Below are 19,268 nucleotides of genomic sequence, written 5' to 3'. Positions count from 1 at the left end.
TGGAGCTATAGTTGCTCTTCTCAACCATGTACTTTTTCACTATAATAGCATTCAGGGCCAAATGGCAGCAGGACAGATGGAGATTAAAACCCAATTAAAAAATGGGCAGAGGACTTGGGGAGACATTTCTCTAAAAAGGACATACAGAAGGCAAGAAGACATATGAAGAAATGCTCAACCTCACTAACCATCAGAGAAATGCAAATAAAAACCACAATGAGATACCACCTCACTCCAGTCAAAATGGCTATTATCAATAAATCAACAAACAACAAATGCTGGCGCGGATGTGGAGAAAAGGGAACGCTAGTGCACTGTTGGTGGGACTGCAGATTAGTGCAGCCACTATGGAAAACAGTATGGAGGTATCTCAGGAATCTGAAAATGGAACTACCCTATGATCCAGTAATTCCACTCCTAGGCATCTACCCGGAGAAATCCAAAACTCCAATTCAAAAATCTGTATGCACTCCTATGTTTATTGCAGCACTTTACACAATAGCCAAGATATGGAAACAACCAAAATGCCCATCGGTAGATGACTGGATTAAGAAGCTGTGGTACATTTATACAATGGAGTATTACGCAGCCATAAAGAAGAAAGAAATCTTATCATTTGCAGCAACATGGATGGATCTAGAGAACATTATGTTAAGTGAAATAAGTCAGAAAGAGAAAGACAAGTACCATATGATCTCACTTATATATGGAATCTAAAGAAAAGACTATGTGAATGAACTAATCAGAGTCAGTTTTGGGGACGCAGAGAAAAAACCGAGAGTGGTTAGATGGGTGTGTGGGAGGGGGTTGGGGATAAGGGGAAAGGTGAAGGGATTTGGAAGCAGCTGGTAACCACAAGATGGCCTCAGGGTTTTTCTTTTGAAAATTAATTTGGGGAAGGTATTCTATAATGTTGTAAAGATTTTGTTGGGTATCCGATGGACATGCGTCCTATTTGGGAGACCACCTCAGGGATACTGTGGATACCTGATCATGGCATTGTACATCAGAAGCTAAACATTAATGAATGCCAACTATAATTTTATATATATAATGTGATGGTTCAGTGTGAGGTCGGAGGGATAGTGGATGGGGGGAGGGGGGTTCACAGTATGAGGGATATAAATGATGAACGTCTAAGTATTACCTTGTTTTGTACACCTGAAACTAATAAATAAATTAATTAAAAAAAAAAAAGCAATGAAAGATTGCTTCTCACAGATAAAGATTTAAGAGCAATGAAAGATTTCTCCTCACTCTTAGAACCACATCTCTACTGATCAGAGAAGAAAGTTCCTCTCCATTAGAATTTTGGTTCCAGTGGGCTCACTTTACCGCCATTGCACTTTTTTCCCAGGGCTGCTTCTAGAGTAGGGTGTGAGAGAACAGACAAAGGGTTGTAGGGGGGAGTATAGATGATTCTGCAGTCTATGAATTAGTTTCCTCTCTTGTACTTCAAGTCAAAGTTAAAGGGTTTATTTTAGAGCTCTCTCTGTGCCTAGTGTTCATTTCCAGATATTGTTTCTGCCAAGGGTATAATAAAGGAGAGGCAAAAAAGAAATTTGCTGTTAGTTTGGTGACACTTTGAATTCTGCTTTTTGTCCTCAATCTATTTGCTGCTATTTTATTTTGTAGTCTTCAAATAATTACTTCACCTTAATTATAAAAAAACAAAACAAAAACAAAACTCTTCTTTAATTTGAATATTGTCCTCTTACATAATTTTTAATCCAAACTAGAATACAATGTTTTTATAGAAATAAACCATATGCACTCTGTTTATGGAAGTACATAATAAAGCCACGTGTTTGTGATGGAGGATATGTATCAGACATAGGGTACTCAGTGTGTAGACAAATCAGTAGGGCATGAGTCTCCAAAAGAGATAAATTTTGCCAATATTATATAGAGTAAAAAGAATGATAAACATGAAACAGGAGGGCGTAGATTCTCATATGAGATTTAGCTAATTGGTCTTTAAGTTTCCAGTTAAAAACTGTTGTCCCGTATCTCTAAATTTGTTGACTGTCTGATTCGTATTTTTGTTGCCTAACTTAATAAAATTGTTGTATTCTCAGGACTAGATGGCCAGAGTTAACTATCTTAATGGAGTGAAGTAGACATAAGTTTTTAAAGCTCTTGTTCAATGAGTTTAAGTTAAAATATGAGAGAAATCATTTTAGGTCAATTGATTTTTGCAAACGGATTTTCCTCACATTCAGTTGGAATAAAAAACAAACAAACAAACAAACAAACAAACAAAAAAAAAACATGCTCCTAAAAAAGTTTCAAGACTTTGCTTTCTACTCAGATTATAAAATTTATATAATGGGCTTTTTTCTTAAAACAAATTTAATTAATTTCATATGTACTTATACATTAGATTTTTTTGTAAGCCTATTTTACAACATATTGTATTTGAAATGTTCTCAAATACATTTGAGAGCCTGAAACTGTTAAAACATAATTTGATTTTTTGATTTAAAAAAAATATTGTTTTATCTTTTGAGGATAAAATTAATCTCTGATAATCCCTAGGAATTTTCCTTGGCATTAAAAGAGAGCCTATAAATGTTCCATATCTGCAACAACTAAGGTGGGTAAGTCTTATTCTAGCATAAGGAAGACAAATCATGGTAGAAACAAAATTATTTAAATTGGGTTGATAGCATTTCAATTTTCACAAAGCTTTTAGCCTGCTGTTATCTTTGCTTTTACCAATTTAAATGCATTAACTCCAAGGCTGGTTTTAAATTGAACATTTAAATTAATGCATTGTCAATTTGTTGTTATGGTGAAAGAAAAAAAAAGTAAGTTAGAAACATGGATGTGGAGAAATTGAGACACACTCTTGATTTGCTATTTTAATCCAAATATATTCTGCCATTACCCATGTTGCCATTATCCATGTAAACCTAATGACATCTGAAAGCAGTATTGGCAAAACACATTTACAATATGTTCTTTTTTAAAGCTAGAGTAAATTGTTCAAAAACAAATGCTATTATTGTGTATAAGTTCTGACAATTATGTTCGTGAACTCATCCTATAAAGGTACTACATTTCTCATTGCTAAATATCACTGTGGTCACCTTTGAAGTACTCCCCTTGGGAAGTTATGCACTAATGCCAGTGCCTAATCCACCCTTCAAAGCAGTTTTGGAAATCTTTGTGGAATGGCCATCATAGCTGTCGTCATGTTACCCTTGATGTACTGAATGTCATCAAAATGTCTCCTTTCAATATTTCCTTTATCTTAGGGTAAAGAAAAAAAACATTGGGGGCCAGACCAGGTGAGTAGAGAGGGTGTTCCAATCAGTTATTTGTTTACTAACTAAAAAACTCCCTCACTGACAGTGCTGTGTGAGCTGCCTCATTGTTGTGATGCAAGAGCCATGAATTGTTGGCAAACATTTCAGGTTGTCTAAGTGTTTCATGCAGCCTTCTCAGCACTTCCAAATAGTATTCTTGGTTAACTGTTTGTCTAGGTGATACAAGTACCTAATTAACAATCTTTCTGATATCAAAAAAAATGTTAGCAACATCATTTGACTCTTGATTTGGTGTGATGGAACATTTTTGGTCATGGAGAATTGACTGACTTCCATTGTGCACTTTGACGCTGTGTTTCAAGGTCATGTTAATACACTCATGTTTCATCACCAGTGATAAGATGGCCCAAAACATTGTCTTGCCTCTCCAAAAGGTCTTGGCAAACTTTGATGATCCTTTGCTTTTGTTCATCAGTGAGCTTTGGGACCATTTCTCTACACACTTTTCTCATATTAAGAGTTTTAGTTAGATTTTCCTGTTTATCGACGTTGACTTGGTCTTCTATGCTTCTCATAGTTAGCTGATAATTTTGACGCACAATTCAATGAATTTTTGTCATGTTTTTGTCAGTTCTGCTTGTTACTGGCTGCACTGAGCTCTCTTCATTAGTGACATGTTCTTTGCCCTTATAAAAATGTTTAATCCATTTGAACACTGCTGTTTTCTTCGTGGCATTATCCACTTAAACTTGCACTGACTTGGCCCTGATTTCACTTCCAGTCTTGCCAAGTTTGATAAGAAATTTCATATTCGTTTGTTGCTCTAATTCAAGCCCAGACATTCTCGCAACATCACTCAAACACACAACAACAATAATGAATGCCAGTCAGCAAGACACCATCACACATGGACAGGAACACAGCTATGAGACACCGATATTGGTTGAAAACTTACTGAGCTGTTGTACAGTGCCACCAATGTACAAACTTGAATAGTGGCAAGTTCGCGAACTTAATTGTCAAATTGTGTAAGACGTTATTTTCATTCAGTTCTTTTAAAAGTTAGGTAGTAATTATGTGACAGTCAGGAAACAACAGAAAATTTTCCTGATGCTTTTTATAGATCTTTGTTGTCAGCATCAACTTTTTTTTAATTAAAATTAATGGTTAGTAAAATAATAAGTTTCAAGTGTACCATTCTGTAATACATCATCTACATACTAGATTGTGTGTTGACCACCCAGTCAATTCTCCTTCCATTATCATGTATTTGAGATCTGTTCTTCTAGACTTTTTTGCAAAATAAGTAATTATCTATAGATACAACATAAACAGAAAGCATTTGTCCTGTGTTTTCTTCTATTTAGGCAATAGCAATGTCTGTATTCATTTGTTAAACAGCAAAAAACATTGCTAGTGACATGTCTGGTCAAACTTTTCTATGTCAGAATTGCTCAGAAATATTAGTTGAAAAAAAGTTTCTTCTTGGGATGGATTTAGCTCCTTAAATCATAACCTATATACAGAAGTGGATGAGATTGGTTGTAATTAGACTGATGGAAGCATTGTAACAAATGCTGTAAGTGGAACTTGGCCATGACATCTTTAATTTCTAGGTAGTGGCATAGACAGTATGTCACTAAAGACATTTCTTACAGCTGGCACAGCAGTAACCTTCCTTTTCTGTGTACAATCTGAGAAGTTTCATTGGCACAGACGGGATCGTTTATGAGGCTATTGTAGGAGAGTTGTTTAAGCCAATAGAAAACTATGTTTATAGATTCAATATGTATTTTCAAGTCAGAATTTTTAAGATCTCACAGTAATGTGAACTTGGAATTGAGTGGAGGCGGGGATAATAAAGAAAAGATGCTGACTTTAGGCTTGAGTAAATGGATAGATAATAGTACTGTTTACTGAGATTTCAGATAACAGAAAAAGAACAGATAATTGTTCGTGAGAAGAGAACCAATCATAATAGTTTGAATATGTTCAATATCAGACATTTCTGAGATTTCTAAGTGGAAGAGTTGATAGAAGCAATTAGATCATATGAATCAGAAGTTAGGAAGAGAGTCTGGGATAGAGATTTATAGGGAGAGGCAGGAGCATGTAGGTCATCGTTACCCAGGGAAAATCATACAGGAAGGATAAAAAGATGACAGCACCTGAGTGAGTTCAGCATTAAAGGTCTGGTAGAGGAGGAAAATGCAATGCAATAAACATAGACTAAAAGGTGACAGTCAACAAGGTTGTATTTAGAAATGCAAGGAAAAAGAAAAGATTAAAATATCAAAGGGTAATGAAAGTATCCATGTCATAAACACACACAAAACTTTACTTAAAAGAAATATTTCTCAATTCACTTCCTTGTTTTACAGTTTCTTTTTATTTCTGGGTATGAGAAAAATTTAATTCTGTTACTCAGTATAAGTTTTTAAGATTTTAACAGCATAGAGCCATTCTAGAAACACCCTTTGAAGACTAGAATTGCCAAGCTCCTGACATGAACTGGTATATTTAAAAGCTGACTGCTTGGAGGAATGATCTTTTATTCCTGCAATAGAGGTGGTTTTAATGTTAAGACCCAAGCATATACCATATATATATATTTATATGTCAGAGATCTCAGTTGCATTTGTGAAGAAACAACCAGTAAATATATTTAACTGTAAGCTGTAAGATTTAGAAAATATTCAGCTACAAATCAAAAAGTCGTTCCAGTGTTATTGCAAAAGAATTTTGACTCAATTATATACATATCCATTATTTTTGATAAAAGTTAATAATAAGTGCCAGAGCCTAGTTGAGTTTCTTACTTTATTCCTTTTTCTAGCCTTTTAAGATAGCACTCAAATTTTAAAGGGCCTTTGAATAACCTGGGGATCTTGTAAATATTCAAATTCTGACTTAGTACTTATGGAATATTGTCTGAGATTCTGCATTTCTAATAAGTTCCCAGATAATGCCAATGTTTTGTACTGTGGGACACACTATACATAGAAATTTAAAAAACTGATTAGCTCTGAGCAGCTGATGGAGAGAAAGATAAACATATTTTCTTCTTATACCCAAAGGGAAGGATAAAACCTAATCTAATTTTATAGTGGGATATAGTTGTACTTGGCTCTAAGAACCCTAATACTTATGTGAAAACTTAATTTACGCATTTGTTGTCTATTTTCACAAACAAATTATCCCAAGCCTGAGAGGCTAAAAGCAACAAACATATACTGTCTCAGTTTCTGTGATTTAGAAATTCAGAAGTAGCATAGTTGAGTAGTTATAGATCGAGGACTCTCATGAGTTTGCAGTCTCGATGGCAAGGGATGCAGTCACATGAAGGCTCCACTTGGGGGTGGGGGACCTGCATCCAAGTTGGATCACTTACACTTCTTTGAAAATACCTCAGTTCTTCATCATGTACACCTGTCTATATGACTATGCACGTTTCTTAACAGTATAGCAACTAGCATCCCCAGAGCAGGCGATCTAAGAGTGAGCAAGACAGAAACCACACTACCTTCTATGACCCAAATTTGGAAATCACACACCTTCATTTCTCCAACATAGTACTGATTACATGGGTCATTCCTATTCAGTGTCAAAAGGAAATACAGTGTTTTTCCACCACAGCACTATTGCCAGTTTGTGGTTCAGAAAAGTCTTTGTTGTGAGAGACTGTTCAGTCCATTGTAGGATGGTAGTGTCATTTCTATCTCTGGACACTACAGTAGCACCCCACCCCCAACTAGAGACAACCAAAATTGTCTCCGTATCTTTCTAAATGCTTCTGAGTGGATAGACAAACAAAAATCACCTATGAGTGAGATCAATGCTCTGTACAACTGTAGATAGCAGGAGGTGGCCATCTCTGGTGGTCATTCTAAGATGGAGCCTGGTTATCTAATTTTGTAAAACAGAGTAACGGAACTTTTTTTACTTGCCGATATATTTATAGTAGTAATTCTTTTAAAAAATGAAATCTACTACTGCATATAAAAATATTTGATAAATAAATGGACTTAATAATTAACTACAGAAATGATCATTTCATTTTGAATAAATAAGGCATTTTGCTCTTAGCATTATTATGTTATTACACAGAAGAAGCTCTGTATTCTCATATAGAGTGTTTAGCAGAAATCTGTTTATAATGGTTTGTGTCTTGCATGTTTTATTACTGAATTCAAAGAGGCAGAGCATACACTATGAACTAAAACTACATCACACACACACACACACACACACACACACACACACACACACACACTCACATTTTCAGTATGCTGGTATCCAGAAAGAATGAATGAGTTCAATGAATCCGGCAGTCACACACTTTCCCATTTATTTGACCTAAGTTAGACCAAAGCATAATCACATTGGTGCCAAATCTGAGTCTACTCCCAATTTTGAGGATTGCTGACATGGTAAACTGATATTCAAAATATCAACCTTGTGTCACGTATTTCCTAATACCTGGGAGACAAAATATTTTAAATGTCACTAGAAAGTTTAAAAGTGACAAAACAACTCTTGGGGGCAAATGGGACAATGTGGACACTGAGGTATGTATCCAGCGATTTACCTCTTCACATTGTCTGAAAAGTCCTTTTCATTTATCCAAAGCCTATTGATTCTTCAAAGCCCATCTCTAGCTACAACTCTTTCAGGAGTTGTGCAACATTCTTGATATCATCTTTATATCCATATCAGAAATTATTGGCAAATCGACAAATAAGATAAATTAATAAATTCTGAAATGGGATCCTTGGCAGAAACATAGTTTGAATATCCTTTTAACATAATATATGGAAGGTTTGTGCAACATTCTTGATATCATCTTTATATCCATATCAGAAATTATTGGACAATGAGCTGTGTTCCTTCTGTAGTCAGGCATCTATACCTATATATTTTCTTGATGAGATTATCAATTATTTGAGAGCAGGGCTTGTATTTTATGCCACTTGATTTCCTTTAGCTTTTTAGGCTCTAAAACATTTTTAAATTGACTTTTTCAGTTAACTTATCAATATACACATAGTGTATCAATAGTATAGTGATAAAAGCAAAGTCTGAAATCAGACTATTAGAGTTTGCATCACAACTATCATTTCCTAGCTGTATGAACTTGGGAGAGGCATCAGAACTTTTGCACTGAATGTTCTCTTTGCCTCAACTGTGCTTCCACTAGACATTCTCATGGAAAACTCTCTGAATTCCTTCTAGTCTTTGCACGAAGGTCATCTAAATGGCCCCATTTAAAATTTTCATTTAAAATTACAACCACTCATCTTCCTCCTACAGTTCAACCCTAACTTCTGAATCTTCTTTCATTTTACTCTTCTTTGATAGCATTTATTAACTATCAAACAATATTGTTTTCTTATTTGTTATGATTACTGGTTACTGTGTATTAACAATAAGTACATGTAAGATTCTTAGAAAGGGCCTGGAATATAGTCAGCCCTTTATCAGCCATCAATGGCTTCGGAAGCTAGGCAAATGGACAAGTTCAGAAGTTTATTTTTGTGTGTGGGGGTTTTTCTGTTGTCTTTTTTTTTTTTTTTTGCGTTTTTGTTTTTTTCAAAGCCAGTGAAAATTATCCAGATACTATGTTCCAAAATTAACCAATATATTATGTTAAAAGGATATTCAAACTATGTTTCTGCCAAGGATCCCATTTCAGAATTTATTAATTTATCTTATTTGTCGATTTGCCAAAGACTGGAAACAATCTCATACTAATTAAACCATCTCAGGATGATATAGATTCACTCATTCTGTGAGTTCCCAATGTGCCCTGCAAGCTGCTTTTATACAGGGATCATTTCACCACTGAAATGAGGCCATTTCCAGGGCTGATAGCAGTAGCCAAATAGACAATCTGCACAGAACATATGGTAAAACTGTGGGATGAAATTATTTTGGCTAAGATGAGCAGAACAATTTTTACCCTTGTGAAATATATCTTGCGTTTCTTTAAGATTCATTCATAGCCAAAATAACATGAAACACCAAGGCCATGCCTGGCTAGACTAATAAACAATGCAGCTGGGAGTACTGCATGACATTCATGAAAATCAGCATCTTATATCGAAATAATTGTCTTCTGGAAGTGTTGTCATTTCAAGATAGATTTATTCAAACAAGAATCCCTTATGTCTAATTTCAGACAGTAACTTCAAAGCAAGGTGAACTCCTCTGTATAAATGTGGTTGAAAAAAAAATATTTTTTTTATTGGTCCAAATACAGTGAATCAAGAAATCTCTTGCCAATGTATGCATCTCTTTGGTGCAAAAAGGCAAAGAATATAATATAACTTTCAAGTTATGTCAAGACATCAGTTTGGCAATGGTAAAACTTGAAGGTGATGTCATTCAACTTGAAGGATATTGTGCAGCATGTTATAGTACAGCTCATCCTAATAGAAAAATTCATTTGCTTTGAAGTGAATCAAGGTTTTTTTTCCTCCCCATAAATTTATGTTTGAATGTGAATCAGTAAGCTTACCAGCAGCCTCACTATGCATTTGTTATGGGAATTTTCAATGCCATGCATTATATGATTTGTATCCTCAAATAGTTTGAAATAAATGATGTCTGCTGTTTTCTGGTGGAGTGCCAAGTGAATGAATACTTGTTTGATTTGCTATCTGTACATATAGTTTTACATCTTCCATAATTAACTTGTCAATCTAACGTATCCTGAAAAAACCACTGCCAGGTACTGTGGAGTATATTAAAAGCTAAGAATTCAGGCAGTGATATTGGAATTTTTCTTATATCTGTACCTGAGTTTTCCTTAATAGACTAAGACCAATTTAATTTTTCATATTATATGTCTTGTTTGATTTTATACCTGGGCTATCATTTCACATCCCAGAAAAATAAAATAAAACCAATTCAACCATAACATTCAGGAAAATAAATAATCAGACTTACTGAGGGTTGAACTTCTCATATTGAATAGAAAATGAGGTACATTTTTCTGTTAGCTCAAGCTGAATCCAGGCTTCATAAATTAACCTATTATAAATTGCAAGATTATTAAATGATGAAATATGATGTTTGGCATTAGTTTATTGTGTTAAGTTAAGCTTTCTATTATAAATGACACTGTTCATAAAATACAAGTAATTTAGTGTTTAAGTTTTTTTTTAACATGAATAGAAGCTTAATATACACTAAAGCCATTAACACTTTTATTATAAACTATTTTAGATAATCCACTTTGCATAACTTTCATTTGGAAGACCGGAGTATTAGGCAAACACTTTGTGACTTTAAAAATTGTGTCTAAATTTCTCGACTCTTAACCTTTGGTAGAAAATTGGAAAATTTCCTTCTTATCAAGTTGTGATAAATTCTGTATGGCAGGAGGCTTAGAAGAAAAATATAGCTGAAATGGGAAGCTAAAGCTTTAGTCTGGTTTTTGCTTTGATTTTGTGTGTGTATTTTGAATTTCTTAGGAAATTGATGGAGATGAGAAAGAAGATAGCCTCCTCCATTATCTCTAACACATAGTAAGGCATAATTTGGCATCAATTCTCACAGAGCTTCTTGATGGTAAAACATGACTTACTATAAATATAAAATGTTTTGCATATGTGTACTGGTACTATTGTAATTTTTCTGACCTAAGCTAATTTAAATGGATTTATGGATAACTATGCAGAACAAGGTTTGCCAAAAATGGAATAGACTATACAAGCATATGTATTCATTTTGGTTATGGGAAATGCTTACGTTAACCAATTAGTTGATGGAAAGTTTACATAAATAGAATACTGAAAGGACTCACAGGATTCCACAGATAATAAACATTTAAGATTCAAATCAAGGTAAAGAATAAAGTACAGCCAGGAAAAGAAAGTGCAAGTAACACTTGGTTCCCAGGAAACCTCCAAGAACAGCTACTCAGGTCCTTTCTAAATTTCACGGGACGTGCTTTATCTCTGGATTATGATCTATGACGATTTGCAGGAGGATCTTTATTTTGAGAGCTTCAGCAAATGCTTTTACATTTTTATTTGTTTCAATGTACCCCAGATTACATAGGGAAACCAGGCTGTCAGATGTCAGTCATCCATTTACACAGCCCCGGACAATGTTCCTGGTTTCTGCCAGAAGAGTTTCAAGCTCTGAAGAGCACATTAAAAGTTACTAGCTAGCCCATCTCATCTTTATCATAGACAAGACTTTAGCTGTAAAGTAACCCCTGATAAAATCATAGGGATGTACGGTCTAGCTGCAAGAAAACTTTATCTTGCACAGTTTGTGAATCACATTTTCCAGCTGGATGAGGAGACATTTGCTGAGAGTGTGTACCTACTATAAGATCACAGTGTACTCACCTCAAGTCTTTCTTGTTTTAGAGAGGTGTCTTCAGTTTTTATATCATCGATAGAAAGTCCCAAGTTTTACCCTTGCTCAGATGAATACTTGGAAAGGTTCTGGCCAGGAGTTTTTGAGACTGGACACCAAAAACAATATAATCATATTATAGGAAAACAGAAGTTCTTGAATGTCCTTTAATAATTGATTACCTCTCCCAGATTTCTAAAATTATATGTCAACTGATGTTATATGGAGTTTTAGTTGTTTTATATTTCATCCTACAAAACTGTATTATTTTTCAAAAAATATGTGTTTTGTGTTAAAAAAAACTTAAAAAAAAACGCACAAATAAGTATCTTTAGAGTTGTCAAGGGCTTGTTAGGAATATTGTAGCATAACATAATTGCTATCAGCCTCTCCAAAGTTACTCCTAATAAAAATGCAAAAAACAAACAAACAAACAAAAAAAACAGCTTTAAAACAAAACACTTTTTCAACTAGACTGTTGCTCCCAAGAAACAACAAATAGAAATTCTGAAGTCTCTACTGAGAGCTTGTTTTTCTTATTTAATGTGAAAATGCTTCATTCAATGTGCTTCCTATGTGAGAGGCTTTAATGTCAGGTCTTGCAGAGATAAAAAAATTAGCAAAGTACAGTCCCTGACCCTACCTAAGAAGTTAACAGTCTAGCAAGGCAGATAAGCCATACAAACATAGCCATAATAGAAGCCAGAGTGAGATAACTTGCTTTATTGTAGGTTCTGATAATTGTAGTAAGCAATACCAACAAAGGAACAGAGTTTACCTTTGACCAGTGGAGTCATTTGAGTGTGTGAAAATGGACAGCCGACAAAATTGTATAAGGAGCAACTGATGTGAGATAATGGGAAGGCTAATAAACTCATTTCCAGATCCATTTACATGTTGTCTTCAGTGATGTAGTATAATATAAACATTTAGTCTACATTTATTAACATTAAACAAAATCAGATTTATATTTGTCCAGTTTATTTAATCAATGCAGAAGATGAAATCAAACAAAATGAACCCAGTATGAATTTTTTGTTTAAATTATCTTTCATTATATAATAAGATACAAAATGCACTCAAGGTAGTCATTTTGTAATGACATTTTTGTATTTTTTAAAATATAATCATTTTACATTTTCTTGTGTTTCAATATATTCATCTTTATGGAAGGTGAACATTGTAAATAAAAATGAGTCTCATCAATAAAAAAATATTTGAAACCACAAAATTTTATTTTAAAATTTTATTGTATCGAATCAACAGGAAGATGCACATATCATATTTCAATTCAATATATTTTCAGGAAGTAAACACCACCAAAACCTGTATCCACATCAAGAAACAAAGTATCAATATCCCAGAGGTCTTTCTTGTGTCCTCTGCCAATTACTATTACCCATACTACAAAGATAACCACTATTCTGTCCCTAATTATATAGATTAATTTTGCTTAGTTCAAATTTATATATATGACATTGTTCAGTATTTTTTATCTAGCTTCCTTTATAGTTATGTTTATAAAACATAATCATTATTTCCATATAGTGTTAGTCCTTTCTGTCCTCATTGCTATATATTATTCCATTGTATGCATATACAGTGATATTTATATCAATTTTACAGTTAATGAGCATTTGGGAATTTTCCAGTTTATGCTATTGTAAATAGACCTGCTATCTACATTATAATATGTGTCTTTTCTGTTTCTATATCTATTTCTATTAGGTAAATCTGAGACTAGAATTGGTAGGTCATAGACTCTGCATGCATTTAGCTTTAGTAGATAATGGCAAACAGTAGAAACTGGTTTGATAATTCACACTTTCAAGAACAGTATGAGAAAAAAGAATATTCCACATGTTCACTGACACTGTCTTTTTATTTTATCCATTCTGGTAGTTACATTTATTCAAAAATAAATACTACTGATTATATTTTAATTCAGAAGTATTCTTGCTTTATCCCATCTGTAGGGAAATATCGCCTTGATTTCTTAGTTACACAGGTAACATCTATTATATCAATTTATATTAGAGTTGTTTTAAAATATTTTAAAAATTAAATTAGATGAATTATATCTGTTAGGGTTTTTGTTGTTGTTGTTGTTTCCCAGAGTTATTGATTTCAGAAATAACTTTTGTTAGTATCATTTATAAGCTGTTAGTGATATCTTTTATTTTAAGAAATAAAATAAATGCATGCTCAAAGTAACATTGTTTTTTCTAACTAAAGTTTATATGGGTGACAGTGGTTAGTAAAGTTACACAGGTTTCAAGTATAATTCTGTGATACATCATCTATATATCACATTGTGTGTTTGCCACACAGAGTCAGTTCTCCTTCCATCACCATATATTTGATCCCTTTTACCCTCATCTACCACTCTGGTAACCATTATTGTCTGTGTCTACGAGCTTTTGTTTCTTTATTTGTTTGTCTTGTTCCTTTGTTGCTTTCAGTTTTATGTCCCATATATCAGTGAAATCATATGGTTCTCCACTTTTTCAGTCTGAGTTATTTCACTTAGCATAATAATCTTAAGATCCATCCATATTTTTGCAAATTGCACTATTTCATCTTTACTTATGACAGAGTAGTAACAATAATCAAAACAGCATGGTATTGGCAGAAAAGCAGACACACAGACCAATGGAATAGAATTGAAAACCCAGAAATAACCCCATAAATGTGGACAGATAATTTTCAACAAAGGACTCAAAATAATGTTTTTATAAGGTAAAATTGCAGGAAGAAAAATAAGGAAAAGTAATTGCCTATTATATTTGTGGTGTATTCTAGTCTTTCCAATAATTTATGCTTGTTTTAAAAAGTTTATTTTCTTAATTATAAGAAGAAATTTCAATGAAATACTTGGAATGTTATTATTGAAAAATATGAAGCAGAAATAATACTGGTGATTAATTGGAGTTACACCATTTTCATAATATAGCATTTACTATTATATTCACATTATATTTATATGTATTTGTTTGTATTTAAATACCTGTTGGGATACAGATTTTTACAGAGACAGTGAGAGCACATGACACAAGATGTATTCTATTTCACTTTAGACAATAAATATGCTTTAGTCCATCAACTAGACCTTTCAGTCAAATTTCATTAGTCATGTAGTTATTTTTTACTAAATCTATTTTAATTTGTATCTGTTTTCAGTGTCTCTAATTTTATTCCTCTTTAGTATATCACTCGCTGATATCTTACTCTTGCAAGGACTATACTAAAATCCATGCTGCCATACTGGAAGACACTTTGCTTTGCTTTTTAATACCTTTTGATATTTTGATTTTTTTTTCATTACTAGTTTTCATGAATGCAATTATTTAACTCTTGATCAAACAGATATTGCATGTCCTCCCTGACTGTGACTTATTTTCACACACGCACACACACACACACACACACACACACACACACATATGTACATGTGTATGAGATTAAACTGTAACCATGCTAAACATTCAAAAAATATAACTTTATATGTATTCAAGTTATCAACTTTTATTACTTAGTATAGAACCCAATTTTATTAAGCTATCTCAATATATAGTACTTCACTCTGTTCATTTCACTTTGTTTGGTATAACTCCTTTTGTTTTGCGAAAACCACCTGTATATTTCAAAATGCTTTTATGAAATTTAGGAAAATATTTTTTGTATAGTTAGAAGCTTGAAATATAAGTAGAGATAGATAATATGTCTATCTCTTACCAGACAGTAAGACAAATGTTCAATGGCTATTGGCCTGGAGTGTAAAAAACTAGTCTAAAAGAAGGCAAATGACAAAAGCTATTGGGAATCCTTGACAAAGAGCTAAACATAAAATAAATTACTCAGAGTAAATGTTTAATATGACCCTTCCTAAAATAAATAAATGAATAAATAAATAGATAGACATATAAATAAATAAATAAGTAAATAAATAAATAAATAATAACCGCACCACTACAGACTAAGAATGGAAAAATAAAACAAAGTATTAAATTGCCAATATTTCCAAACTCATTTTATAATGCTAACATTACCCTGATACCAACACCTGGTAAGGAAAACACAGAAAAGGAAAACAGAAAAATAAAACTACAGATCAACATTTCTGAATGCAGATGCAAAAAAATCTAAACAAAATACTAACAAATTGAATACAACAACACACTGGAAAGATAATACATGAGGATCAAGTGGGGTTCATTCCAGGGGTGCAAGGATGATTCAACATACACAAATCAATCAATATGATACACCATATAAACAAAATAAAGGATAAACATCACATAATATAAATAGACACAGAAAAAGCATTTAAGAAATATAACATCAATATATGATTAAAAGACTTAATAAATGGGAATAGAAGGAATGTACAAAAGTATCCCCACATAATAAAGAACCTCAGTAAGTATGACAAACCCTCAGTTAACATCATACTTAATGGTGAAAAACTGAAAACTTTCCCTCTACAATCAGGAGCAAGACAGGGATACCCCTTCTCACCACTGTTATTCAGCATAGTACTGGAAGTCCTTGGCAGTGTAGTAAGGCCAGAGAAAAAAATAAAAGGCATCTGCATTGGGAATGAAGTTAAATTGTGACATTTTTCAGATGACATGATTTATTACACAGAAAACCCTGAAGACTCTACTATATAAATGTGTGTGTGTGTGTGTGTGTGTGTGTGTGTGTGTGTGTATGAAACAATAAACAAATAAAGTAAAGTTGCAGGATACAAAATCAATGTACAAAATTTCATGACATTCCTGTATGCTAACAAAGAAATTTCAGAATAGAAAACAAACAAACAATACAAAACAACAGCAACAACAAAAATTCCTTTTGCAATTGCAACTAAAAGAATAAAATAACTAGGAATAAAATGAACAAATAATGTGAAAGATCTATACTGTGAAAACTACAAGACATTATTAAAAGAAATTGAAGAAGACACAAAGAAATGGAAAGACATTCCATGCCCATGGATTGGAAGAACCAACATAGTTAAAATGGCCATATTACCCAAAGCAATATGCAGATTTAATGCAAACCCCATCAAAAACCCAATGGCTTGTTTTAAAGAAATAGAACAAATATTCATCAGATATGTGTGGAATCGCAATGACCCCAAATAGCCAAAGCAATCCTGAGAAAAAAAGAACAAGGCTGGATATATCACACTACCCGACTTAAATTTATACCACAAAGTGACAATTGTATTGGCAGAAAAACAGACCCACAGACAAATGGAATAGAAATGAGAACCCAGAAATAAACCTACATATTTATGCACAGATAATTTTTGACAAAGGAGACAAAAGCATACAATGGAGAAAAGAAAGCCTCCTCAATAAATGGTGCTGGGAGAATTGGAAAGCCATTTACAAAAATGAAACTAGACTGCTAACAGTCACCATGTGCATAAATTAACTCAAAATGGACCAAAGACCAAAATATCAGACTTGAAACATAAGTTCCATAAAAGAAAGCAAAGGTACTAAAATAATGGACCTTGTGTTCAGACAGGATTTTATGAATTTGGCCTCAAAGCCAAGGGAAGTAAAAGCTATAATAAAATAAATGAATGGGGCTATATCAAACTATAAAGCTTCTGCAAATGGCATCTTTGATAAGAGGCTAAAACTTAAAATTTATAAAGAAGTCATACAACTCAAAACCAAAAATACAAACAATCCAATTGAAAAATGAGCAGAGGACCTGAACAGACACTTCTCCCAAGAAGACACACAAACTGCCAACAGATATATGAAAAAGTGCTCCATTGCACTCGCTATTAGGGAAATGTAAATAAAAACCATAATAAGATATTACCTCACACCTGTTAGAATGGCTGTCATCAACAAGACAAACAATAACAACTGTTGGAGAGGCTGTGGAGAAAAAGGAACCCTCATACACTGCTGGTAGGAATTTAAATTAGTATAGCAACCATGGAAAACAGTACAAAGATTCCTCGAAAAGTTAAGAATAGAATTACCATTCAACCCAGCAATCGCTCTTCTGGGTATCTACCCAAAATATCTGAAAACATTTCTCTATAAAGATATATGTACCCCTATGTTCATTGCAGCATTATTTATGGTGGCCAAGATATTGAAACAATCAAGTGTCCTTTGATATGATTTGATAAAGATTATATATATATATATATATATATATACACACACACACACACACACACACACACACACATATATATATATATATATATAATGGAATATTACTTGTCCATAAAAAAAGACAAAATACTGCCATTTGCGATAACATGGAGAGATCTTGAGATTCTTATGCTAAGTGAAATAAGTCAGATAAAAAAAGTCGAGAGCCAAATGATTTCACTCATGTGTGAGAATAAAACTGAAAGCAGCAAATGAACAAGATGAACAAACAAAGAAACACAAAATCATACATGCAGATAACAGTTTAGTGGTTACCATAGGGTAGAGGGTGGTAGAAGAGGATAAAGGGGAGAACTGACTCTGGGTAGTGAACATGCAATGCAACAGATAGTTGATGTATTATAGAATACTACTCTTGAAACCTATATAATTTTACTAACCAATGTTACGCCAATAAATTTAATAAAAATTTTTAGAGGTATTAAATTGGCTACATTATTTCCTCTTTTACTGTTTTGTGACCAGAGACAGGGAAGTTTCAGAAGTCATTATTGGATCACACTCCTGGGAGCCTTCCTTATATACCTCATGAACCACCTGATCAGCTTTTAGGGCAAGAAGAAAATAAAGAGAGATGTGTGGACAAAATCAAAGCTACTGGCATCTGACTAAAACTACTTTTAATCAGTTTGGGAAAATAGTGCTAGAAATAGTCTCTCCATCATATATTTATTTTCAACATTTTTTTGAACCTTATTTCTGAGAATAAAAATGAGCAATTATTAATCATTGATTCGTTGTAGGTTTTATCATCACTGAAGGTTAATAACTTAATGACTGTGTTCCAAATTACATGTCAATTATTTTTATATTTTTATTTTAATTAAATATCAATTCAATATTATGTTATTGTTGTATAGCAATATCTACACTCATGAGTCTATAAAGATGTACCAAGAGACAGGTAAGAACATACATGCTTTTCCCCTTTCCACTACCTTCTTATCCTAGCTAATATCTAATTGCCTTTATGATTCTAGCTATAATATAACTTCTTCAGTGAACCTTTTCTTGCTTTATACCAACTCAGATCTAAAAGCTAATGTCAGCTTTCTATTTTGTGTTTTCTTTACAGTTTTTCACAATTAAAAAAAATGTGATTATTTTCCTCACCAAATGATAAACTGTATGAGGAGAGAGGACAGTTTTTACTCTCTAGTGTACCCTAAATCCCGGATGCAGTGAGTTATACACAGAAAATGACCAATATACTGGGGATGCCAAAATAGTGTATATAAGTGGACAGTTTTATCAATGTTGCTCAAGCAGTAGTTCTCCATAATCAGATGTGTCTGGACGCTGATGGTAACCACGTCGAGCACCTCTTGTAATTGCAGAAGTCAAACGTGACTTGTATTCATCTTTTGTTATCAGTATATATGAACTATTACAATTTTAATACAGTTTTCCT

The sequence above is a fragment of the Rhinolophus hipposideros genome (genome assembly GCF_964194185.1).
Source record: "Rhinolophus hipposideros genome assembly, chromosome: 10".
NCBI lineage: Eukaryota > Metazoa > Chordata > Mammalia > Chiroptera > Rhinolophidae > Rhinolophus > Rhinolophus hipposideros.
This window is presented reverse-complemented; position numbering follows the sequence as displayed.